The sequence below is a fragment of the Oncorhynchus masou genome, unplaced genomic scaffold (assembly GCF_036934945.1).
Source record: "Oncorhynchus masou masou isolate Uvic2021 unplaced genomic scaffold, UVic_Omas_1.1 unplaced_scaffold_2407, whole genome shotgun sequence".
Lineage (NCBI taxonomy): Eukaryota > Metazoa > Chordata > Actinopteri > Salmoniformes > Salmonidae > Oncorhynchus > Oncorhynchus masou.
The window spans coordinates 25,001-52,500 of NW_027008862.1; the positions used below are offsets into that span (position 1 = coordinate 25,001).

Genomic DNA, 27,500 nt, shown 5'->3' on the forward strand with positions numbered 1-27,500 from the left:
ACCGTGACCTAGTCTAACCGTGGCCTAGTCTAACCGTGGCCTAGTCTAACCGTGGCCTAGCCTAACCGTGACCTAGCCTAACCGTGACCTAGTCTAACCGTGACCTAGCCTAACCGTGGCCTAGTCTAACCGTGGCCTAGCCTAACCGTGACCTAGCCTAACCGTGACCTAGTCTAACCGTGGCCTAACCTAACCGTGGCCTAGCCTAACCGTGACCTAGCCTAACCGTGACCTAGTCTAACCGTGGCCTAACCTAACCGTGGCCTAGCCTAACCGTGGCCTAGCCTAACCGTGACCTAGCCTAACCGTGACCTAGTCTAACCGTGGCCTAGTCTAACCGTGGCCTAGTCTAACCGTGACCTAGCCTAACCGTGGCCTAGTCTAACCGTGGCCTAGTCTAACCGTGACCTAGCCTAACCGTGGCCTAGCCTAACCGTGGCCTAGTCTCACCGTGACCTAGCCTAACCGTGGCCTAGCCTAACCGTGGCCTAGTCTAACCGTGACCTAGCCTAACCGTGGCCTAGTCTAACCGTGATCTAGTCTAACCGTGGCCTAGTCTAACCGTGTACTAGCCTAACCGTGGCCTAGTCTAACCGTGACCTAGCCTAACCGTGGCCTATTCTAACCGTGACCTAGTCTAACCGTGACCTAGTCTAACCGTGGCCTAGTCTAACCGTGTTCTAGCCTAACCGTGGCCTAGTCTAACCGTGACCTAGCCTAACCGTGGCCTATTCTAACCGTGACCTAGTCTAACCGTGACCTAGTCTAACCGTGGCCTAGTCTAACCGTGACCTAGTCTAACCGTGGCCTAGTCTAACCGTGACCTAGTCTAACCGTGGCCTAGTCTAACCGTGGCCTAGCCTAACCGTGACCTAGCCTAACCGTGACCTAGTCTAACCGTGACCTAGCCTAACCGTGGCCTAGTCTAACCGTGGCCTAGCCTAACCGTGACCTAGCCTAACCGTGACCTAGTCTAACCGTGGCCTAACCTAACCGTGGCCTAGCCTAACCGTGACCTAGCCTAACCGTGACCTAGTCTAACCGTGGCCTAACCTAACCGTGGCCTAGCCTAACCGTGGCCTAGCCTAACCGTGACCTAGCCTAACCGTGACCTAGTCTAACCGTGGCCTAGTCTAACCGTGGCCTAGCCTAACCGTGGCCTAGTCTAACCGTGACCTAGTCTAACCGTGACCTAGTCTAACCGTGGCCTAGCCTAACCGTGGCCTAGTCTAACCGTGGCCTAGCCTAACCGTGGCCTAGTCTAACCGTGACCTAGCCTAACCGTGACCTAGTCTAACCGTGGCCTAGTCTAACCGTGGCCTAGTCTAACCGTGGCCTAGTCTAACCGTGACCTAGCCTAACCGTGACCTAGTCTAACCGTGGCCTAGTCTAACCGTGGCCTAGTCTAACCGTGTCCTAGTCTAACCGTGGCCTAGTCTAACCGTGACCTAGCCTAACCGTAACCTAGCCTAACCGTGACCTAGTCTAACCGTGGCCTAGTCTAACCGTGACCTAGCCTAACCGTGGCCTAGCCTAACCGTGACCTAGCCTAACCGTGGCCTAGTCTAACCGTGGTCTAGCCTAACCGTGACCTAGCCTAACCGTGGCCTAGCCTAACCGTGGTCTAGTCTAACCGTGACCTAGCCTAACCGTGACCTAGCCTAACCGTGGTCTAGCCTAACCGTGGCCTAGCCTAACCGTGGCCTAGTCTAACCGTGGCCTAGTCTAACCGTGACCTAGCCTAACCGTGGCCTAGTCTAACCGTGGCCTAGCCTAACCGTGGCCTAGCCTAACCGTGACCTAGTCTAACCGTGGCCTAGTCTAACCGTGGCCTAGTCTAACCGTGGCCTAGCCTAACCGTGACCTAGCCTAACCGTGACCTAGTCTAACCGTGACCTAGCCTAACCGTGGCCTAGTCTAACCGTGGCCTAGCCTAACCGTGACCTAGCCTAACCGTGACCTAGTCTAACCGTGGCCTAACCTAACCGTGGCCTAGCCTAACCGTGACCTAGCCTAACCGTGACCTAGTCTAACCGTGGCCTAACCTAACCGTGGCCTAGCCTAACCGTGGCCTAGCCTAACCGTGACCTAGCCTAACCGTGACCTAGTCTAACCGTGGCCTAGTCTAACCGTGGCCTAGTCTAACCGTGACCTAGCCTAACCGTGGCCTAGTCTAACCGTGGCCTAGTCTAACCGTGACCTAGCCTAACCGTGGCCTAGCCTAACCGTGGCCTAGTCTCACCGTGACCTAGCCTAACCGTGGCCTAGCCTAACCGTGGCCTAGTCTAACCGTGACCTAGCCTAACCGTGGCCTAGTCTAACCGTGATCTAGTCTAACCGTGGCCTAGTCTAACCGTGTTCTAGCCTAACCGTGGCCTAGTCTAACCGTGACCTAGCCTAACCGTGGCCTATTCTAACCGTGACCTAGTCTAACCGTGACCTAGTCTAACCGTGGCCTAGTCTAACCGTGACCTAGTCTAACCGTGGCCTAGTCTAACCGTGGCCTAGTCTAACCGTGGCCTAGTCTAACCGTGACCTAGTCTAACCGTGGCCTAGTCTAACCGTGACCTAGTCTAACCGTGGCCTAGTCTAACCGTGGCCTAGCCTAACCGTGGCCTAGCCTAACTGTGGCCTAGCCTAACCGTGACCTAGCCTAACCGTGACCTAGCCTAACCGTGACCTAGCCTAACCGTGGCCTAGTCTAACCGTGACCTAGCCTAACCGTGGCCTAGCCTAACCGTGGCCTAGTCTAACCGTGACCTAGCCTAACCGTGACCTAGCCTAACCGTGGCCTAGCCTAACCGTGGCCTAGTCTAACCGTGACCTAGCCTAACCGTGGCCTAGTCTAACCGTGGCCTAGTCTAACCGTGACCTAGTCTAACCGTGGCCTAGTCTAACCGTGTTCTAGCCTAACCGTGGCCTAGTCTAACCGTGACCTAGCCTAACCGTGGCCTAGTCTAACCGTGACCTAGTCTAACCGTGACCTAGTCTAACCGTGGCCTAGTCTAACCGTGACCTAGTCTAACCGTGGCCTAGTCTAACCGTGGCCTAACCTAACCGTGGTCTAGCTCATCTTAATCTGCTGCATTTCAAATGTAGGATCAACCCCGTCGGTGTTACCAAGGAATCTGTGTCGGGGCAGGTGCATAAGGAAGACACCTTCTAATGTTCACGTCTAGGCTAGTTTCAAAAACACTTTCTATTTGCTGTGATTTGAGGTTGAAAATGCCCTCAAATGACCCCAGCTCTCACACAACAGCAAGAACACACCATGTCAGAGAAGAGGCTCAGGCAGATCTTAAAACTCAAATTTTACTACAGTATTTAAGTAAAAAGTACAGATGAAGAATCTTTAATTTGATCACAGTGTTGCAAGATAATGCAATGCAGGAAAGTAGAACTTGTAGTGTATTTGAGGTGTAAAATGGCTTCTGAAGTTTGTAATTTCCACTTTGAAATTACTGATTTGATTTTCCCTTGTGAAGAATGTGTCAACCTCAACAAAAAGGTCCATTAATTATAAACCATGTATTAATTCACGTTTCCTGTTGCAGCAGGACAATTTTCCTGCTGTAGCAAACTGGCTCAAATTAAGATCCTACATCGGTACAAGTACAGGCCTACACAGTATATCAAAAGAGTCAATAAAACCTCACAGGAACAGTTTGTTTGCTGTAAAGACTGTTATTCCTCAGTCGTCGGTGTACATACAGCATTCTAGCCAGGTGACACAAAGCAAACGTGAGCCCGGGATGTAGTCCTTTTGAAGGAACGTTGGCAGCGATGCTTGTTACACTTCCCCTATGTTGAAACAAGGTCTTTCTTACTGTGTGTGCTGGAGTGCATCGACCTGTGTGTGTGTGTGTGTGTGGTGTGTGTGTGTGCGTGCGCGCGTGCGTGCGTGCGTGCGTGCGTGCGTGCGTGTGTGCGTGCGTGCGTGCGTGTGTGGACATGTGTGTATGTGTGGATGTGTGTGTGTGTGTGGACATGTGCATGAATGCGTGTGTGTGTGTATGCGCTCAATTTTGTGTGTGTCTCTGTCAAATATTTGCCTGCGGTCTTGGGGCTCAGGGTTCTGCTAGAAGGGAAAACAAAGAGTTCACAGCCCAGGTGATAAAAGACAGGAAGAGTGGAGAGAATAGAGAGATGGAGTGAGAGAATGAGGGAATGAAAGAAAGACAGAGAGAGATGAGATGAAAGAGGGAGAGAGGGAGCTGAAGAAGGCGGGCCAGGTTGAAGCAGGTTGGATGGAGGGGACAGAGAGGACACAGTCCCGAACCTCTCTCCCCTCTCCGGTGATAAATGTGTGTGATGAACGACTCTAGCCTCTACACACAGTATTAATTAGCTGTATGAACTCCTGTGAACCCTCAGCACGGGGATCCTCCAGCCTTTCAACTCCTCAATCACACACACACACACACACACCCACATAGTTACACACACACACACACACACACACACACACACCCACATAGTTACACACACACACACACACACACACACACACACACACACACACACACACACACACACACACACACACACACACACACACACACACACACACACACACACACACACACACACACACACACACACACACACACACACACACACACACACACACACACACACACACACACACACACACACACACACACACACACACACACACACACACCCACATAGTTACACACACACACACACACACACACACACACACACACACACACACACACACACACACACACACACACACACACACACACACACACACACACACAGACACACACACACATAGTTACACATACACACACACATATATAGTTACACACACACACCCATACACACACACCCACATAGTGTACCCTCTTGGAAAGAATAGAGACAGATGGGTATAGCCCCTTTCTGAGAGAGAGAGGGAGAGAGAGAGAGAGAGAGGGGGGGGCTCAACCATTATATGTTCTCTCACACTTCTCTTCCTCTTTCTACTACAGGTGATGAAGGAGACAACTTCTACGTGATTGACCAAGGAGAAGTGGATGTAAGTTTCCCATTGGCGTGTTCATTCCTCTCCTCTCCACTCCCCTACAACTCCCCAGGTCATTCTCAGTCACCTGACCTGGTCAAATAAGGGTTAATAAAGCAGTGTTAACCAAACCTCTCTACGAGTACCTCCAGTTCTCCTTGGAAAGACCTCCAGTTCTCATTGGAAAGACCTCCAGTTCTCATTGGAAAGACCTCCAGTTCTCCTTGGAAAGACCTCCAGTCCTCATTGGAAAGACCTCTACCTCACACAGATCTACCGACTTCTACCTCACACATGCCTTCCTACCTCTACCTCACACACACCTTCCTACCTCTACCTCACACATACTTTCCTACCTCTACCCCACACATACCTTCCTACCTCTACCCCACACACACCTTCCTACCTCTACCTCACACACACCTTCCTACCTCTACCCCACACATACCTTCCTACCTCTACCTCACACACACCTTCCTACCTCTACCTCACACATACCTTCCTACCTCTACCCCACACATACCTTCCTACCTCTACCTCTACCTCACACACACCTTCCTACCTCTACCTCACACACACCTTCCTACCTCTACCTCACACATACCTTCCTACCTCTACCCCACACATACCTTCCTACCTCTAACCCACACATACCTTCCTACCTCTACCTCACACAGATCTACCGACTTCACACATACCTTCCTACCTCTACCCCACACATACCTTCCTACCTCTAACCCACACATACCTTCCTACCTCTACCTCACACATACCTTCCTACCTCTACCCCACACATACCTTCCTACCTCTACCTCTACCTCACACATACCTTCCTACCTCTACCTCACACATACCTTCCTACCTCTACCTCACACACACCTTCCTACCTCTACCTCACACATACCTTCCTACCTCTACCTCACACATACCTTCCTACCTCTACCCCACACATACCTTCCTACCTCTACCTCTACCTCACACATACCTTCCTACCTCTACCTCACACACACCTTCCTACCTCTACCTCACACATACCTTCCTACCTCTACCCCACACATACCTTCCTACCTCTACCCCACACATACCTTCCTACCTCTACCTCACACATACCTTCCTACCTCTACCCCACACATACCTTCCTACCTCTACCCCACACATACCTTCCTACCTCTACCTCACACAGATCTACCGACTTCTACCTCACACATACCTTCCTACCTCTACCCCACACATACCTTCCTACCTCTAACCCACACATACCTTCCTACCTCTACCTCACACATACCTTCCTACCTCTACCCCACACATACCTTCCTACCTCTACCTCTACCTCACACACACCTTCCTACCTCTACCTCACACACACCTTCCTACCTCTACCTCACACATACCTTCCTACCTCTACCCCACACATACCTGCCTACCTCTACCCCACACATACCTTCCTACCTCTACCTCACACATACCTTCCTACCTCTACCCCACACATACCTTCCTACCTCTACCTCTACCTCACACACACCTTCCTACCTCTACCTCACACACACCTTCCTACCTCTACCCCACACATACCTTCCTACCTCTACCCCACACATACCTTCCTACCTCTACCTCACACAGATCTACCGACTCCTACCTCACACATACCTTCCTACCTCTACCCCACACATACCTTCCTACCTCTACCTCACACAGATCTACCGACTTCTACCTCACATATACCTTCCTACCTCTACCCCACACATACCTTCCTACCTTTACCTCTACCTCACACACACCTTCCTACCTCTACCTCACACACACCTTCCTACCTCTACCTCTACCTCACACATACCTTCCTACCTCTACCCCACACATACCTTCCTACCTCTACCTCTACCTCACACATACCTTCCTACCTCTACCCCACACATACCTTCCTACCTCTACCTCTACCTCACACACACCTTCCTACCTCTACCTCACACACACCTTCCTACCTCTACCTCACACATACCTTCCTACCTCTACCCCACACATACCTTCCTACCTCTACCCCACACATACCTTCCTACCTCTACCCCACACATACCTTCCTACCTCTACCTCACACATACCTTCCTACCTCTACCCCACACATACCTTCCTACCTCTACCTCACACAGATCTACCGACTTCTATCTCACACATACCTTCCTACCTCTACCTCACACAGATCTACCGACTTCTACCTCACACATACCTTCCTACCTCTACCCCACACATACCTTCCTACCTTTACCTCTACCTCACACATACCTTCCTACCTCTACCTCACACATACCTTCCTACCTCTACCTCACACACACCTTCCTACCTCTACCTCACACATACCTTCCTACCTCTACCTCACACATACCTTCCTACCTCTACCCCACACATACCTTCCTACCTCTACCTCTACCTCACACACACCTTCCTACCTCTACCTCACACACACCTTCCTACCTCTACCTCACACATACCTTCCTACCTCTACCCCACACATACCTTCCTACCTCTACCCCACACATACCTTCCTACCTCTACCTCACACATACCTTCCTACCTCTACCCCACACATACCTTCCTACCTCTAACCCACACATACCTTCCTACCTCTACCTCACACAGATCTACCGACTTCTACCTCACACATACCTTCCTACCTCTACCCCACACATACCTTCCTACCTCTAACCCACACATACCTTCCTACCTCTACCTCACACATACCTTCCTACCTCTACCCCACACATACCTTCCTACCTCTACCTCTACCTCACACACACCTTCCTACCTCTACCTCACACACACCTTCCTACCTCTACCTCACACACACCTTCCTACCTCTACCTCACACATACCTTCCTACCTCTACCCCACACATACCTGCCTACCTCTACCCCACACATACCTTCCTACCTCTACCTCACACATACCTTCCTACCTCTACCCCACACATACCTTCCTACCTCTACCTCTACCTCACACACACCTTCCTACCTCTACCTCACACACACCTTCCTACCTCTACCCCACACATACCTTCCTACCTCTACCCCACACATACCTTCCTACCTCTACCTCACACAGATCTACCGACTCCTACCTCACACATACCTTCCTACCTCTACCCCACACATACCTTCCTACCTCTACCTCACACAGATCTACCGACTTCTACCTCACATACCTTCCTACCTCTACCCCACACATACCTTCCTACCTTTACCTCTACCTCACACACACCTTCCTACCTCTACCTCACACACACCTTCCTACCTCTACCTCTACCTCACACATACCTTCCTACCTCTACCCCACACATACCTTCCTACCTCTACCTCTACCTCACACATACCTTCCTACCTCTACCCCACACATACCTTCCTACCTCTACCTCTACCTCACACACACCTTCCTACCTCTACCTCACACACACCTTCCTACCTCTACCTCACACATACCTTCCTACCTCTACCCCACACATACCTTCCTACCTCTACCCCACACATACCTTCCTACCTCTACCCCACACATACCTTCCTACCTCTACCTCACACATACCTTCCTACCTCTACCCCACACATACCTTCCTACCTCTACCTCACACAGATCTACCGACTTCTATCTCACACATACCTTCCTACCTCTACCTCACACAGATCTACCGACTTCTACCTCACACATACCTTCCTACCTCTACCCCACACATACCTTCCTACCTTTACCTCTACCTCACACACACCTTCCTACCTCTACCTCACACACACCTTCCTACCTCTACCTCTACCTCACACATACCTTCCTACCGCTACCCCACACATACCTTCCTACCTCTACCTCTACCCCACACATACCTGCCTACCTCTACCCCACACATACCTTCCTACCTCTACCTCACACATACCTTCCTACCTCTACCCCACACATACCTTCCTACCTCTACCTCTACCTCACACACACCTTCCTACCTCTACCTCACACACACCTTCCTACCTCTACCCCACACATACCTTCCTACCTCTACCCCACACATACCTTCCTACCTCTACCTCACACAGATCTACCGACTCCTACCTCACACATACCTTCCTACCTCTACCCCACACATACCTTCCTACCTCTACCTCACACAGATCTACCGACTTCTACCTCACACATACCTTCCTACCTCTACCCCACACATACCTTCCTACCTTTACCTCTACCTCACACACACCTTCCTACCTCTACCTCACACACACCTTCCTACCTCTACCTCTACCTCACACATACCTTCCTACCTCTACCCCACACATACCTTCCTACCTCTACCTCTACCTCACACATACCTTCCTACCTCTACCCCACACATACCTTCCTACCTCTACCTCTACCTCACACACACCTTCCTACCTCTACCTCACACACACCTTCCTACCTCTACCTCACACATACCTTCCTACCTCTACCCCCACATACCTTCCTACCTCTACCCCACACATACCTTCCTACCTCTACCCCACACATACCTTCCTACCTCTACCTCACACATACCTTCCTACCTCTACCCCACACATACCTTCCTACCTCTACCTCACACAGATCTACCGACTTCTATCTCACACATACCTTCCTACCTCTACCTCACACAGATCTACCGACTTCTATCTCACACATACCTTCCTACCTCTACCCCACACATACCTTCCTACCTCTACCCCACACATACCTTCCTACCTCTACTTCTCACATTGGTCAACTGTACTGCTGTTTGTGTTAAATGATGATGAGCACTGGCCTGGGGTCTTTTCTGACTTAATTGACTTGCGGTCTGGTCACGCTAGTGTGGGGCCCAGACACGCTCTGAACGCCACACAATGACAACAGTCAGAACACCTTTTTGTTTTAGGGACTCGAAGCGACAAAGAGATAGAGTTAAGTGGAGAGATAAAAAAGATTTAAAAACAGATGGAAAATCAAACAGGAAACAACCTTATCGGTTTACGATGAAGGGAGAGGGAGGGAGAGGAGACGTAAGGTAACCAGAGAGGACTGGGTCCAGGTGGGTGAGCTCCGCTGAGCAAGAGAGAGGAGAGAGGGATAAGGTGTGAATGAGAGGGAGAGAGAAAGAGAAGGGGTGGTGGAGAGGGTTGGGGCGTTGGTGCCCTGATACAGCAGGTCTACCTACTGGTCCGGGTGGGCGAGCTCCACCGAGCGTATCAGAGAGCCCAGTCAGACCCAGACAGAGATGGATGGATGAGTGGAGAGAGAGGGATAAGGGAGTGGAGGAGAGAGAGAGGGGGATAAGGGGTAAGGGAGAGAGAGGGATAAGGGAGTAGAGGAGAGGGAGAGAGAGGGGGATAAGGGGGTGGAGGAGAGGGAGAGAGAGAGAGGGATAAGGGGGTGGAGGAGAGGGAGAGAGAGAGGGATAAGGGGGTGGAGGAGAGGGAGAGAGAGAGAGGGATAAGGGGGTGGAGGAGAGGGAGAGAGAGAGGAGGACAGGGAGAGAGAGAGAGGGATAAGGGAGTTGAGGAGAGAGAGAGGGATACGGGAGTGGAGGAGAGAGAGAGAGAGAAGGGGTGCGGTAGAGAGAGTGCCCTGATACAGCAGGTCTACCTACCATTGGGACAACATTAAAGGGAATGGGAAGGATCAGCAGTGGCACAGTTGATTTATTTTTTAATTTGGGATTGATGGTGAAGGATGAAGACTCATCTTGACATTAGACTACTTTTGTGTTCTCAAAGCATCTGACAACCTTTAGATTTTGGAGTGAACTGGTATGGTGACGGCAGCCATGACTGTGGAGAAAGGTTATGTTCATTAGTGCACAACGTAGCAAAACATTCTAAAAGGTTCTGCAACGGAAAATGAAAAAGAGCATTGTACAAATCCAGGTATAGTCCCTCAGCGGCAGGTAGCCTGGCGGGTAGGAGAGTTGGGCCAGTAACCAAAAGGGGACAAAGTCATTCTGCCCCTGAGCAAGGCAGTTAACCCACTGTTCCCCTGAGCAAGGCAGTTAACCCACTGTTCCCCTGAGCAAGGCAGTTAACCCACTGTTCCCCTGAGCAAGGCAGTTAACCCACTGTTCCCCTGAGCAAGGCAGTTAACCCACTGTTCCCCTGAGCAAGGCAGTTAACCCACTGTTCCCGTGCACCAATGTCGATTAAGGCAGCCCCCCGCACCTCTCTGATTCAGAGGGGTTGGGTTAAATGCGGAAGACACATTTCAGTTGAATGTGACTTGTTGAACTGACTTGTTCCAGTCTGTGTTTTTTCTTCATTTGGTGCCTAATGAAGACAACCCAGTTGTTCCTGTAGATGGTTAAACACTGGTTGTTTACCCAAGCCTCCCACAACTCCCTCTGCTATCTACCGTGTAAATCCCTGAGGGTTCTGTTTTAAAGACCTGATAAGGGAGATAGTGACTCAATGGAGGCATTCTAGTGGAAGTACATTCCTCTGTTTATCTTTTCCCCTCTTTTGTTTCATTCTGTCTCTCTTATTTAGTTGTTCTCACACCATTTTAAAGTAGTTCCTCTGTGATACGGTCACTTCATTTTCATAAATTATGTCTTGTTCTTTTCTTCTTCCGTATTATTACATAAGTCATTGTGTGTGTGGGCCAGTTGTTCCCATATGCACACACACATGTACACACACATGTACACACACATGTACACACACACGCACACACACACACGCACACACATACACACACACACACGCACGCACACACGCACGCACACACGCACACACATGTACACACACACACACACACACACATGTACACACACACGCACACACACACACACACACACACACACACACACACACACACACACACACACACACACACACACACACACACACACACACACACACACACACACACACACACACAATGTACCTTCAACATTGCTCCCTGACAGAATCTAAATGTCTCCCACCACACCCAATCACCTCCCTCCCTTCCTCCTTCCCTCCACAGTAGAGTGAGGAGAGATGGATATGTGAGCTACATAACCCTCTCCTCTCTCTCCTCTCTCTCCTCGACCCCCTGTAATAAGCAGCAGTATCAGTCCTCTATCATATCATAGCTGTGCTCCCAGAGGTGGCTGGCTGGGGATCAGCATCACATTCTGGCTGCCACCAGAGAATCTGGAACATCCACTCCCCAGACCAAGCCCTGTCAGCATGCACCCATCCCAGCCAAGCCCTGTCAGCCTGCACCCATCCCAGCCAAGCCCTGTCAGCCTGCACCCATCCCAGCCAAGACCTCAGAGATGTGGCTCAGTGCTGAGACTCTCTGTTTCTCTCTTTATACTCCACTATTTCTCTATTCGTCTCTCTCTTCCCCTCTCTCTACCTCTCTCTCTCTCCCCTCTCCTTACCTCTCGCTCTCTCTCTCCCTCTCTCCACCTCTCTCTCTCTCTCTCCCTCCTCACCTCCCTCTCTCTCTCTCCTTTCTCTCTCTCCTCTCTCTCTCTCCCTCCCTCTTCACCTCTCTCTCTCCCCTCCCTCTCTTTCTCTCTCTGTCTCCACCTCTCTCTCCACCTCACTCTCTCCCTCTCTCTACCTCTTTCTATCTTTCCCTCTCTCTATCTATCTCTCTCTATCCCGCCATCTCTCTTTCTTGCTCTCCCTCCCTCTCCCCCTCTCTCCAACTCTCCCTCTCTCTCCACATCTATCTATCTCTCTCTTCTCTCTCCCCTCTCTCTCTCTCTCTCTCTCTCTCCCTCTCTCTCTCCCCTCCCTCTGTCTCTCTCTCCCCTCTCTCTCTCTCTCTCTCTCCACCTCTCTCCCTCTCTCTCCACCTCTCTCTCTCTCCACCTCTCTCTTTCTCGCTCCCCTCCAACTTAAAACCGAGCGCTCTGCTCAGTGCTGTATGTGTGTGTGTGAAACCTCTCATCGTAGTGTAGGGTCCATTAAACTGTGGTGACGATGTCTCTCATTAGGCGGAATGTAAATCTACCGTTGACTGGGGGAGAAGTGAAATTGCTGCTGGTGTTAACGCCACACACACAAGTATGCGCACGTGGAAACACACACACACACATGCTAGTGCACACACGCACGCAAGCACACACACAAATGCCTCAGTGTCTACTGGAACATTCTACCTCAATACCCTCAATATGTCCTAGCCCACGACAAGCCCTTTATCCATACTGATGATAACCCTCAATATGTCCTAGCCCACGACAAGCCCTTTATCCATACTGATGATAACCCTCAATATGTCCTAGCCCAAGACAAGCCCTTTATCCATACTGATGATAACCCTCAATATGTCCTAGCCCAAGACAAGCCCTTTATCCATACTGATGATAACCCTCAATATGTCCTAGCCCACGACAAGCCCTTTGTCCATACTGATGATAACCCTCAATATGTCCTAGCCCACGACAAGCCCTTTGTCCATACTGATGATAACCCTCAATATGTCCTAGCCCAAGACAAGCCCTTTATCCATACTGATGATAACCCTCAATATGTCCTAGCCCACGACAAGCCCTTTGTCCATACTGATGATAACCCTCAATATGTCCTAGCCCAAGACAAGCCCTTTATCCATACTGATGATAACCCTCAATATGTCCTAGCCCACGACAAGCCCTTTATCCATACTGATGATAACCCTCAATATGTCCTAGCCCACGACAAGCCCTTTGTCCATACTGATGATAACCCTCAATATGTCCTAGCCCAAGACAAGCCCTTTATCCATACTGATGATAACCCTCAATATGTCCTAGCCCACGACAAGCCCTTTATCCATACTGATGATAACCCTCAATATGTCCTAGCCCAAGACAAGCCCTTTATCCATACTGATGATAACCCTCAATATGTCCTAGCCCAAGACAAGCCCTTTATCCATACTGATGATAACCCTCAATATGTCCTAGCCCAAGACAAGCCCTTTATCCATACTGATGATAACCCTCAATATGTCCTAGCCCACGACAAGCCCTTTATCCATACTGATGATAACCCTCAATATGTCCTAGCCCACGACAAGCCCTTTATCCATACTGATGATAACCCTCAATATGTCCTAGCCCAAGACAAGCCCTTTATCCTTACTGATGATAACCCTCAATATGTCCTAGCCCAAGACAAGCCCTTTATCCATACTGATGATAACCCTCAATATGTCCTAGCCCACGACAAGCCCTTTATCCTTACTGATGATAACCCTCAATATGTCCTAGCCCAAGACAAGCCCTTTATCCATACTGATGATAACCCTCAATATGTCCTAGCCCACGACAAGCCCTTTATCCATACTGATGATAACCCTCAATAGGTCCTAGCCCACGACAAGCCCTTTATCCATACTGATGATAACCCTCAATAGGTCCTAGCCCAAGACAAGCCCTTTATCCATACTGATGATAACCCTCAATAGGTCCTAGCCCAAGACAACCCAGCTCAGACCATCCAGCCCTGCCCAAACCCTCCTCATGTCTTTGATGGCCAGATTAAAAAAGAAAAGCTGTGGACTAAATCAAATCTTATCTTATCACACACACATGGTTAGCAGATGTTATTGGTCACATACACATGGTTAGCAGATGTTATTGGTCACATACACATGGTTAGGAGATGTTATTGGTCACATACACATGGTTAGCAGATGTTATTGGTCACATACACATGGTTAACATATGTTATTGGTCACATACACATGGTTAACAGATGTTATTGGTCACATACACATGGTTAGCAGATGTTATTGGTCACATACACATGGTTAGCAGATGTTATTGGTCACACACACATGGTGAGCAGATGTTATTGGTCACATACACATGGTTAGCAGATGTTATTGGTCACATACACATGGTTAACAGATGTCATTGGTCACATACACATGGTTAACAGATGTTATTGGTCACATACACATGGTTAGCAGATGTTATTGGTCACATACACATGGTTAGCAGATGTTATTGGTCACATACACATGGTTAGCAGATGTTATTGGTCACATACACATGGTTAGCAGATGTTATTGGTCACATACACATGGTTAGCAGATGTTATTGGTCACATACACATATTTAACAGATGTTTATTGGTCACATACACATATTTAACAGATGTTTATTGGTCACATACACATGGTTAGCAGATGTTATTGGTCACATACACATGGTTAGCAGATGTTATTGGTCACATACACATATTTAGCAGATGTTATTGGTCACATACACATGGTTAGCAGATGTTATTGCGGTGTAGTGAAATGCTTGTGTTCCTAGCGCCAACAGTGCAGTAATATCTAACAATACACAACAATACAAGTAAAATAATGGAATTAATAAATATATAAATATTAGGATGTGCAATGTTGAAGTGGCGTTGCCAGGTTAGTCGAAGTAATTTGTAAAGTGACATTGCATAGGTAATAAACAGCGAGTGGGTGCCGGCTAGTGATGGCTATTTAACAGTCTGATGGCCTTTTTCAGTCTCTCGGTCCCAGCTTTGATGCACCTGTACTGACCTCGCCTTCTGGATGACAGCAGGGTGAACAGGCAGTGGCTCTGGTGGTTGTTGTCCTTGATGATCTTTATGGCCTTCCTGTGACATCGGATGCTGTAGGTGTCCTGGAGAACAGGTAGTTTGCCCCCGGTGATGCATTGGGCAGACCGCACCACCCTCTGGAGAGCCTTGTGGTTGCGGGCGGTGCAGTTGCCGTACCAGGTGGTGATACAGCCCGACAGGATGCTCTCAATGGTGCATCTGTAAAAGTTAGTGAGGGTCTTAGGGACCAAGCTGAATTTCAGCCTCCTGAAGTTGAAGAGGTGCTGTTATGCCTTCTTCACCACACTGTCTGTGTGGGTGGACCACTTCCGAATGGCAGTGATGTGTACGCCGAGGAGCTTTTCACCCTCTCCACCGCGGCTCCATCAATGTGGATGGGGGCGTGTGCTCGCTCTGCTGATTCCTGAACTTCGTGATCACATCCTCCCTGTAGGCTGTCTTGTCGTTCTTGGTGATCAAGCCCACTACTGTTGTCGTCTGGAAACATGATGATTGAGTTGGAGGCATGTATGGCCACGCAGTCATGGGTGAACAGGGAGTGCAGGAGGGGGCTGAGCATGCACCCTTGTGGGTTCCCTGTGTTGAGGATCAGCGGAGTGGAGATGTTGTTTCCTACCTTCACCACCTGGGGGCGGCCCGTCAGGAAATCCAGGACCCAAATGCACAAGGTGGCGTTCAGACCCAGGGCCTCGAGCTTAATGATGAGTTTGGAGGATACTATGGTGTTGAAGGCTGAGCTGTAGTCAATGAACAGCATTCTCACATCGGCATTTCTCTTGTCCATATGGGATCAGGCAGTGTGCAGTGCGATGACAATTGCATCATCTGTGGATCTTTTGGGGCGGTAAGCAAATTACTGTGGGTTTTAGGATGTAAGTTATGGTGGAAGTGATATGATCCTTGACTAGCCTCTCAAAGCACTTCATGATGACAGAAGTGAGTGCTACGGGGCGGTAGTCATTTAGTTCAGTTACCTTAGCTTTCTTGGGAACAGGAACAATGGTGGCCAGCTTGAAGCATGTGGAGACAACAGACTGGGATAGGGATTGTTTGAATATGTCCTAAACACTCCAGCTAGTTGGTCTGCGCATGCTCTGAGGATGCGGTTAGGGATGTCGTCTGGACCATGGGATCATTCACCTGTGGCCCATGGGATCATTATGGGATCATTCACCTGTGGACCATGGGATCATTGTGAGATCATTCACCTGTGGACCATGGGATCATTCACCTGTGGACCATGGGATCATTGTGAGATCATTCACCTGTGGACCATGGGATCATTGTGAGATCATTCACCTGTGGACCATGGGATCATTCACCTGTGGACCATGGGATCATTATGGGATCATTCACCTGTGGACCATGGGATCAGTGTGAGATCATTCACCTGTGGACCATGGGACCATTGTGAGATCATTCAGCTGTGGATCATGGGATCATTGTGAGATCATTCAGCTGTGGATCATGGGATCATTGTGGGATCATTCACCTGTGGATCATGGGATCATTCACCTGTGGACCCTGGGATCATTGTGAGATCATTCACCTGTGGACCCTGGGATCATTGTGAGATCATTCACCTGTGGACCCTGGGATCATTGTGAGATCATTCACCTGTGGACACTGGCTTGCTGGGGCTCTCTCATGCCGTCCCTGGAGGGGGTGCGTCACCTGAGTGGGTTGATTCACTGATGTGGTCATCCTGTCTGGGTTGGCGCCCCCCCCCCTTGGGTTGTGCCGTGGCGGAGATCTTTGCGGGCTATACTCAGCTTTGTCTCAGGATGGTAAGTTGGTGGTTGAAGATATCCCTCCAGTGGTGTGGGGGCTGTGCTTTGGCAAAGTGGGTGGGGTTATATCCTTCCTGTTTGGCCCTGTCCGGGGGTGTCCTCGGGTGGGGCCACAGTGTCTCCTGACCCCTCCTGTCTCAGCCTCCAGTATTTATGCTGCAGTAGTTTATGTGTCGGGGGCTGGGGTCAGTTTGTTATATCTGGAGTACTTCTCCTGTCCAATTCGGTGTCCTGTGTGAATCTAAGTGTGCGTTCTCTAATTCTCTCCTTCTCTCTCTCGGAGGACCTGAGCCCTAGGACCATGCCCCAGGACTACCTGACATGATGACTCCTTGCTGTCCCCAGTCCACCTGGCCGTGCTGCTGCTCCAGTTTCAACTGACCTGAGCCCTAGGACCATGCCCCAGGACTACTTGACATGATGACTCCTTGCTGTCCCCAGTCCACCTGGCCGTGCTGCTGCTCCAGTTTCAACTGTTCTGCCTTATTATTATTCGACCATGCTGGTCATTTATGAACATTTGAACATCTTGGCCATGTTCTGTTATAATCTCTACCCGGCACAGCCAGAAGAGGACTGGCCACCCCACATAGCCTGGTTCCTCTCTAGGTTTCTTCCTAGGTTTTGGCTTTTCTAGGGAGTTTTTCCTAGCCACCGTGCTTCTACACCTGCATTGCTTGCTGTTTGGGGTTTTAGGCTGGGTTTCTGTACAGCACTTTGAGATATCAGCTGATGTACGAAGGGCTATATAAATAAATTTGATTTGATTTGATTTGGACCATGGGATCATAATGGGATCATTCACCTGTGGCCCATGGGATCATTCACCTGTGGACCATGGGATCATTGTGAGATCATTCAGCTGTGGATCATGGGATCATTGTGGGATCATTCACCTGTGGCCCATGGGATCATTCACCTGTGGACCATGGGATCATTGTGAGATCATTCACCTGTGGACCATGGGATCATTCACCTGTGGACCATGGGATCATTATGGGATCATTCACCTGTGGACCATGGGATCATTCACCTGTGGACCATGGGATCATTATGGGATCATTCACCTGTGGACCATGGGATCAGTGTGAGATCATTCACCTGTGGACCATGGGACCATTGTGAGATCATTCAGCTGTGGATCATGGGATCATTGTGAGATCATTCAGCTGTGGATCATGGGATCATTGTGGGATCATTCACCTGTGGATCATGGGATCATTCACCTGTGGACCCTGGGATCATTGTGAGATCATTCACCTGTGGACCCTGGGATCATTGTGAGATCATTCACCTGTGGACCCTGGGATCATTGTGAGATCATTCACCTGTGGACCATGGGATCATAATGGGATCATTCACCTGTGGCCCATGGGATCATTCACCTGTGGACCATGGGATCATTGTGAGATCATTCAGCTGTGGATCATGGGATCATTGTGGGATCATTCACCTGTGGCCCATGGGATCATTCACCTGTGGACCATGGGATCATTGTGAGATCATTCACCTGTGGACCATGGGATCATTATGGGATCATTCACCTGTGGACCATGGGATCATTGTGGGATCATTCACCTGTGGACCATGGGATCATTCACCTGTGGACCATGGGATCATTGTGAGATCATTCACCTGTGGACCCTGGGATCATTGTGAGATCATTCACCTGTGGACTGTGGGATCATTGTGGGATCATTCATCTGTGGCCCATGGGATCATTCACCTGTGGACCATGGGATCATTGTGGGATCATTCATCTGTGGCCCATGGGATCATTATGGGATCATTCACCTGTGGACCATGGGATCATTGTGAGATCATTCACCTGTGGACCCTGGGATCATTGTGAGATCATTCACCTGTGGACCATGGGATCATTCACCTGTGGACCATGGGATCATTGTGAGATCATTCACCTGTGGACCCTGGGATCATTGTGAGATCATTCACCTGTGGACCATGAGATCATTGTGAGATCATTCACCTGTGGACCATGGGATCATAATGGGATCATTCACCTGTGGCCCATGGGATCATTCACCTGTGGACCATGGGATCATTGTGAGATCATTCACCTGTGGACCATGGGATCATTATGGGATCATTCACCTGTGGACCATGGGATCATTGTGAGATCATTCACCTGTGGACCCTGGGATCATTGTGAGATCATTCACCTGTGGACCGTGGGATCATTGTGGGATCATTCATCTGTGGCCCATGGGATCATTCACCTGTGGACCATGGGATCATTGTGGGATCATTCATCTGTGGCCCATGGGATCATTATGGGATCATTCACCTGTGGACCATGGGATCATTGTGAGATCATTCACCTGTGGACCCTGGGATCATTGTGAGATCATTCACCTGTGGACCATGGGATCATTCACCTGTGGACCATGGGATCATTGTGAGATCATTCACCTGTGGACCATGGGACCATTGTGAGATCATTCAGCTGTGGACCATGGGATCATTGTGTGATCATTCATCTGTGGCCCATGGGATCATTCACCTGTGGACCATGGGATCATTGTGGGATCATTCATCTGTGGCCCATGGGATCATTATGGGATCATTCACCTGTGGACCATGGGATCATTGTGAGATCATTCACCTGTGGACCATGGGACCATTGTGAGATCATTCAGCTGTGGATCATGGGATCATTGTGGGATCATTCACCTGTGGACCATGGGATCATTCACCTGTGGACCATGGGATCATTGTGGGATCATTCATCTGTGGCCCATGGGATCATTATGGGATCATTCACCTGTGGATCATGGGATCATTCACCTGTGGACCCTGGGATCATTGTGAGATCATTCACCTGTGGACCATGAGATCATTGTGAGATCATTCACCTGTGGACCATGGGACCTTTGTGAGATCATTCAGCTGTGGACCATGGGACCATTGTGAGATCATTCACCTGTTGACCATGGGATCATTCACCTGTGGACCGTGGGATCATTGTGGGATCATTCATCTGTGGCCCATGGGATCATTCACCTGTGGACCATGGGACCTTTGTGAGATCATTCAGCTGTGGACCATGGGACCATTGTGAGATCATTCACCTGTGGATCATGGGATCATTCACCTGTGGACCATGGGATCATTGTGAGATCATTCACCTGTGGACCATGGGACCATTGTGAGATCATTCAGCTGTGGACCATGGGATCATTGTGTGATCATTCATCTGTGGCCCATGGGATCATTCACCTGTGGACCATGGGATCATTGTGGGATCATTCATCTGTGGCCCATGGGATCATTATGGGATCATTCACCTGTGGACCATGGGATCATTGTGAGATCATTCACCTGTGGACCCTGGGATCATTGTGAGATCATTCACCTGTGGACCACGGGATCATTCACCTGTGGACCATGGGATCATTGTGAGATCATTCACCTGTGGACCATGGGACCATTGTGAGATCATTCACCTGTGGACCATGAGATCATTGTGAGATCATTCACCTGTGGACCATGGGACCATTGTGAGATCATTCACCTTTGGACCATGGGATCATTGTGGGATCATTCACCTGTGGACCATGGGATCATTGTGGGATCATTCACCTGTGGACCATGGGATCATTGTGGGATCAAGCACTCTGTGAAGATTGTACCCCACTCTCAGATCTTCCCTCCTTCTCTATCTTCCTCCTCCTTTCCTTCTCTCAGTGTTATTAAGTCAACAAGTGGATTGTGTGTCAACAGGTGAAACTGTATCCGTGGACTGAAAGGGGCTCTGTGAGGCCGTGTGTGTGTGTGTGTGTGTGTGTGTGTGTGTGTGTGCATGTGTGTGTGTGTGTGTGTGTGTGCGTGTGTGTGTGTTTAAGCTAAGTAGGCCATCCAGTGACCGCAGTTCTGGGTTGTGTGTGAGAGAGGCCGAGCAAGAGTGAGAGATTGGGGTGTTTAAGTCCACCACAGCTTCCCCACCTCCATCACCCCTTAATCAAAGGGAAGTCACACACACCACAGACAGAGAGAGAGAGAAGGGAGGGAGAGAGAGATAGGAGAGATAGAAGGCTTTTAGTGTCCCTTCCTCTGGCTTAGAGGGGATCAAATGCCCAGGGGGGGTCTAGCCATCAGAGCTAAGACCCAGGAAACAAGGAGGGGGGAGAGATGGAGGGATGGGGATTGAGGGGAAGAGGACATTTGGGGTAAGGAGGAACAGGGGGAACAAGAGACAAGATATATACAGATATGGATGAAGTAGATTGAAAGGGGAGGGTGAAGGGAGAGAAACAGAAGGGGAGAGGAGGGAGAATGAGGTAGAGGTGTGAGTGGGCTGGAAAGGGAAACAGGAGAGATGTGGGAAGAAAGGAGGTCGAGGGGGGTGGAGGAGAGAGAAGAGGGGAGTGAAGGAGAGAGGAGGGGGGTTCAGAGAGGTGTGTAGTGGAGACAGCTGTCCGGTCTGGGAGGGACCTCTGTGTTTGACCCTATAATGGAGGGTAATGATCCACGGTGAGGGAGTCGTGTCCACCTCCACCCTGAGCCCTGTCTGTAACTAGAGACCCTAATCCCTCACACTAACCCCTCACACCCCTCCTCACCCTCACACCCCTCCTCACACGCACCCTAACCCCTGTTCCTAACCGCACACACACCTCAACCTCACACTAACCCCTCACAGCCCTCCTCACACTTACTGACCTCACTACAAAGAGTTCCAAGTAGGGCCTGGTTTCATATGAGTGGACTATAGCCACGGCCCAACATGTATGGCAGCAGCAGACGAAGGGGACTAGAACTAGGAGTGTGTCCTGGTCAGGTCACATGGTCAGGTAAAACACTTGGTCCTAGCTAAGGAGGTAGGATCTTAAAGAGGCTTCTGAATTCTCATTTCCAGGCTTGAGTTTGTCTTAACTAAAAATGGATCAACCCCTACAAAATGCGATAATGCAACACAATAATTCCCATTTCCTATAGCTGCAGGATTATTAGGATCCTATTCTCTGATTGGCCAATTCAGTGGAGATACTTTTGTTCAGACAGTCCAATCATGCCTTTTCTGTGAAATGTGATGAAATGTGATGATCTTACAGTAAGTGTTATGTTGACCAACAATATGCCCATGTAGCTACATACATGACCCACAACACAGTATTGGGAGGCTGTTACAGCCCACGGAAGCCCCTCTCACAGTATCTGTCTGTCTGTGTGTGTCTCTCTCTCCAGGTATATGTGAACGGAGAGTGGGTGACCAGTATCGGGGAGGGGGGCAGCTTTGGGGAGCTGGCCCTGATCTACGGGACCCCGAGCCGCCACCGTCAAGGCCAAGACTGACATGAAGCTGTGGGGCATCGACCGGGACAGCTACCGACGCATCCTCATGGTACAGATACACACATGTAGAAACACACACACACACACACACACACACACACACACACACACACACACGACCGGGACAGCTACCAACGCATCCTCATGATACAGATACACACATGTAGAAACACACACACACACGACCAGGACAGCTACCGACGCATCCTCATGGTACAGATACACACATGTAGAAACACACACACACACACACACACGACCAGGACAGCTACCAACGAATCCTCATGGTACAGATACACACATGTAGAAACACACACACACACGACCAGGACAGCTACCGACGCATCCTCATGGTACAGATACACACATGTAGAAACACACACACACACACACACACACACACACGACCAGGACAGCTACCAACGAATCCTCATGGTACAGATACACACATGTAGAAACACACACACACACACACACACACGCACACACACACACACACACACACACGCACACGACCAGGACAGCTACCAACGCATCCTCATGGTACAGATACACACATGTAGAAACACACACACACACACACACACACATGCACACGACCAGGACAGCTACCAACGCATCCTCATGGTACAGATACACACATGTAGAAACACACACACACACACACACACACACACACACACACACACACACACACACACACACACACACACACACACACACACACACACACACACACACACACACACACACACACACACGACCAGGACAGCTACCAACGAATCCTCATGGTACAGATACACACATGTAGAAACACACACACACACACACACACACACACACACACACACACACACACACACACGACCAGGACAGCTACCAACGCATCCTCATGGTACAGATACACACATGTAGAAACACACACACACACACACACACACACACACACACACACACACACACACACACACACACACACACACGACCAGGACAGCTACCGGCACATCCTCATAGTACATAACAGACACACATACAGTACACCTGGCACAGCTGTCCTCTGCCTCTGTTCAGACACCAACCTGTCTGACTCTACTGCCTCTGTCCAGACACCAACCTGTCTGACTCTACTGCCTCTGTCCAGACACCAACCTGTCTGACTCTACTGCCTCTGTCCAGACACCAACCTGTCTGACTCTACTGCCTCTGTCCAGGCACCAACCTGTCTGACTCTACTGCCTCTGTCCAGACACCAACCTGTCTGACTCTACTGCCTCTGTCCAGGCACCAACCTGTCTGACTCTACTGCCTCTGTCCAGACACCAACCTGTCTGACTCTACTGCCTCTGTCCAGACACCAACCTGTCTGACTCTACTGCCTCTGTCCAGACACCAACCTGTCTGACTCTACTGCCTCTGTCCAGACACCAACCTGTCTGACTCTACTGCCTCTGTCCAGGCACCAACCTGTCTGACTCTACTGCCTCTGTCCAGACATCAACCTGTCTGACTCTACTGCCTCTGTCCAGACACCAACCTGTCTGACTCTACTACCTCTGTCCAGACACCAACCTGTCTGACTCTACTGCCTCTGTCCAGGCACCAACCTGTCTGACTCTACTGCCTCTGTCCAGACACCAACCTGTCTGACTCTACTGCCTCTGTCCAGACACCAACCTGTCTGACTCTACTGCCTATGTCCAGGCACCAACCTGTCTGACTCTACTGCCTCTGTCCAGACACCAACCTGTCTGACTCTACTGCCTCTGTCCAGACACCAACCTGTCTGACTCTACTGCCTCTGTCCAGACACCAACCTGTCTGACTCTACTGCCTCTGTCCAGACACCAACCTGTCTGACTCTACTGCCTCTGTCCAGACACCAACCTGTCTGACTCTACTGCCTCTGTCCAGACACCAACCTGTCTGACTCTACTGCCTCTGTCCAGACACCAACTTGTCTGACTCTACTGCCTCTGTCCAGGCACCAACCTGTCTGACTCTACTGCCTCTGTCCAGACACCAACCTGTCTGACTCTACTGCCTCTGTCCAGACACCAACCTGTCTGACTCTACTGCCTCTGTCCAGGCACCAACCTGTCTGACTCCCAAATGTCTCCCTATCCCCTTTATAGTGCACTGCTTTTACCCCTCAGGGCCCTCAGCCTCTGGAGAGTTTCTGCAGTCTATTGTGTCAGATCCAATTGCGTTGGATTGTTCTGTCTAACACAGACCACCCTCTGCTCCTCAACCATTCACTCAGTACAGCAGAGAAACAGTAGCCTGTCTAACACAGACCACCCTCTGCTCCTCAACCATTCACTCAGTACAGCAGAGAAACAGTAGCCTGTCTAACACAGACCACCCTCTGCTCCTCAACCATTCACTCAGTACAGCAGAGAAACAGTAGCCTGTCTAACACAGACCACCCTCTGCTCCTCAACCATTCACTCAGTACAGCAGAGAAACAGTAGCCTGTCTAACACAGACCACCCTCTCCTCCTCAACCATTCACTCAGTAAAGCAGAGAAACAGTAGCCTGTCTAACACAGACCACCCTCTGCTCCTCAACCATTCACTCAGTAAAGCAGAGAAACAGTAGCCTGTCTAACACAGACCACCCTCTCCTCCTCAACCATTCACTCAGTAAAGCAGAGAAACAGTAGCCTGTCTAACACAGACCACCCTCTGCTCCTCAACCATTCACTCAGTACAGCAGAGAAACAGTAGCCTGTCTAACACAGACCACCCTCTCCTCCTCAACCATTCACTCAGTACAGCAGAGAAACAGTAGCCTGTCTAACACAGACCACCCTCTCCTCCTCAACCATTCACTCAGTACAGCAGAGAAACAGTAGCCTGTCTAACACAGACCACCCTCTCCTCATCAACCATTCACTCAGTACAGCAGAGAAACAGTAGCCTGTCTAACACAGACCGCCCTTCACACAGACCACCACCCACCAAGGGTGGGTTTGTTCTCATCTGGCTGGACTTGCTGCCTTCTCCCTCCTTCCCAGAGAAAGATGGAGGAGAAGAGGGAGAAAGGGAGGGAGGACACACCTTACAGGGAGGAGGACAGGAATGCAAACATACACTTCCCTGTCCTGGACCTCATTTGTGGAGGAATGTCTCAATGTTTCAACTGGGGAAGAAAGGTGCCCTATCCCAGCCATTCGTGTGTGTGTGTGTGTGTGTGTGTGTGTGTGTGTGTGTGTGTGTGTGTGTGTGTGTGTGTGTGTGTGTGTGTGTGTGTGTGTGTGTGTGTGTGTGTGTGTGTGTGTTTTGTAAGTCGCTCTGGATAAGAGCGTCTGCTAAATGACTTAAATGTAAATGTAAATGTGTGTGTGTGTGTGTGTGTGTGTGTGTGTGTGTGTGTGTGCTCTGCTGCTACAGGTAGGGAGACGTAATGTAGAGAGACGTACTGCCCTACCCTGCAGCTACACACTGGCCAGCTACAGGCATAGGCAATCAACATACCCCAGTTTAGGAGGAACACACACGCACATGCATACACACACTGTACACACACCCAGCACCAGACTCTTTGTTTTGGACTGCGCGGCTGACAGAATTACACACACTTTATTAAACAGCTTTAAAATCATTGACAGCAGTTATTAAGAGCAAGTCCACATCATTGAATTCTACTTTTCTTCTCTCTCTCTCTCTCTCTCTCTCTCTCTCTCTCTCTCTCTCTCTCTCTCTGTCTCTCTCTCTCTCTCTCTCTCTCTCTCTGTCTCTCTCTCTCTGTCTCTGTCTCTCTCTCTCTCTCTCTCTCTCTCTCTCTCTCTGTCTCTCTCTCTCTCTGTCTCTCTCTCTCTGTCTCTCTCTCTCTGTCTCTCTCTCTGTCTCTCTCTCTCTTTCTCTCTCCCCCGCTGCTGCTGTTTGAGTCAGAGAGAACAAAAGAAAGAGAGAGAAATAAAGGCAGCTAGAGAACGGAGAGAGGGAGAGAGAGTGAGAGACTGAGAGAGAGAGACTGAGAGAGAGAGACAGACAGAGAGAGAGAGAGACCGACAGAGAGAGAGAAAGAGGGAGAGAGGGAGAGAGAGAGAGAGCGAGAGAGAGGCTGAGAGAGAGCGAGAGAGGGGAAATAGAGAGAGAAAGCACTAGAGATTGGTTACTTGGGAGGGCTTTGCCTTCCATGGAGGTATGTGCTCTGGAAGTGACATAATTGCCAACTGAGCTGAGTGTTCAGCTAGTTTACATGTTCAGTTTTAGTGCAGGTTTGGCTACTGATGGGACTTTCAGTTTTAACACCACATTTCCTAAAGCTCTGATGCCTGGTTGCAACACTGCTGTAGACTAACAGAAGCTGTCTCCGAGGTCTCAGGTGGACCCTGTGTGGACCCTGCCACCCCTCCTCCTCCTCCATTGGGCTCTGACTGGTTAACGATGTAAAGCTATGCCCTGGATTAACACCTATTCCATTGCCTCTGCCGTTTGAACTCACACGCACGAATGAACACACACACATAAGAACACACACATACAGGAACACACACAGGAACAGACACAGCCGTAAACAGAGTAAACGATAGAGAGAGCAGAGGATGAAAAACTTCTGATTAAACCGTGAGCAAAGAAACATGGTAAACAATGTTAAACAATACATCTTTAACCATCAAATTATCCACTTAACAATAGTCACGTCTTTGTCAAGTTTTCGCTCTCAATTTCTCAAGTTGCTCTCTCTCAAGTCTACGCAGTGGTGATTTAGCATGTAAATCATCAAAGCCACAACACAACGCTAAACAATACATTACTTGCACTATAACGGTGCCAACAAACTGTTAGGGTCTACATAAAGATGTCCCAACAGCAGAGCTT

The 27,500-nt window shown here is 49.8% G+C and overlaps 1 long non-coding RNA gene across 1 annotated transcript in view; it reads left to right on the plus strand.

Moving 5' to 3' along the window:
• LOC135533498 (uncharacterized) overlaps nucleotides 1–27,500 on the plus strand; it is a 45,711-nt gene that overhangs the window by 7,412 nt on the left and 10,799 nt on the right. Inside the window, exons 2-3 of the long non-coding RNA XR_010454528.1 lie at nucleotides 5,001–5,047; nucleotides 22,566–22,722. This is a non-coding gene — a long non-coding RNA (uncharacterized LOC135533498). The remainder of the gene's footprint in view (nucleotides 1–5,000; nucleotides 5,048–22,565; nucleotides 22,723–27,500) is intronic.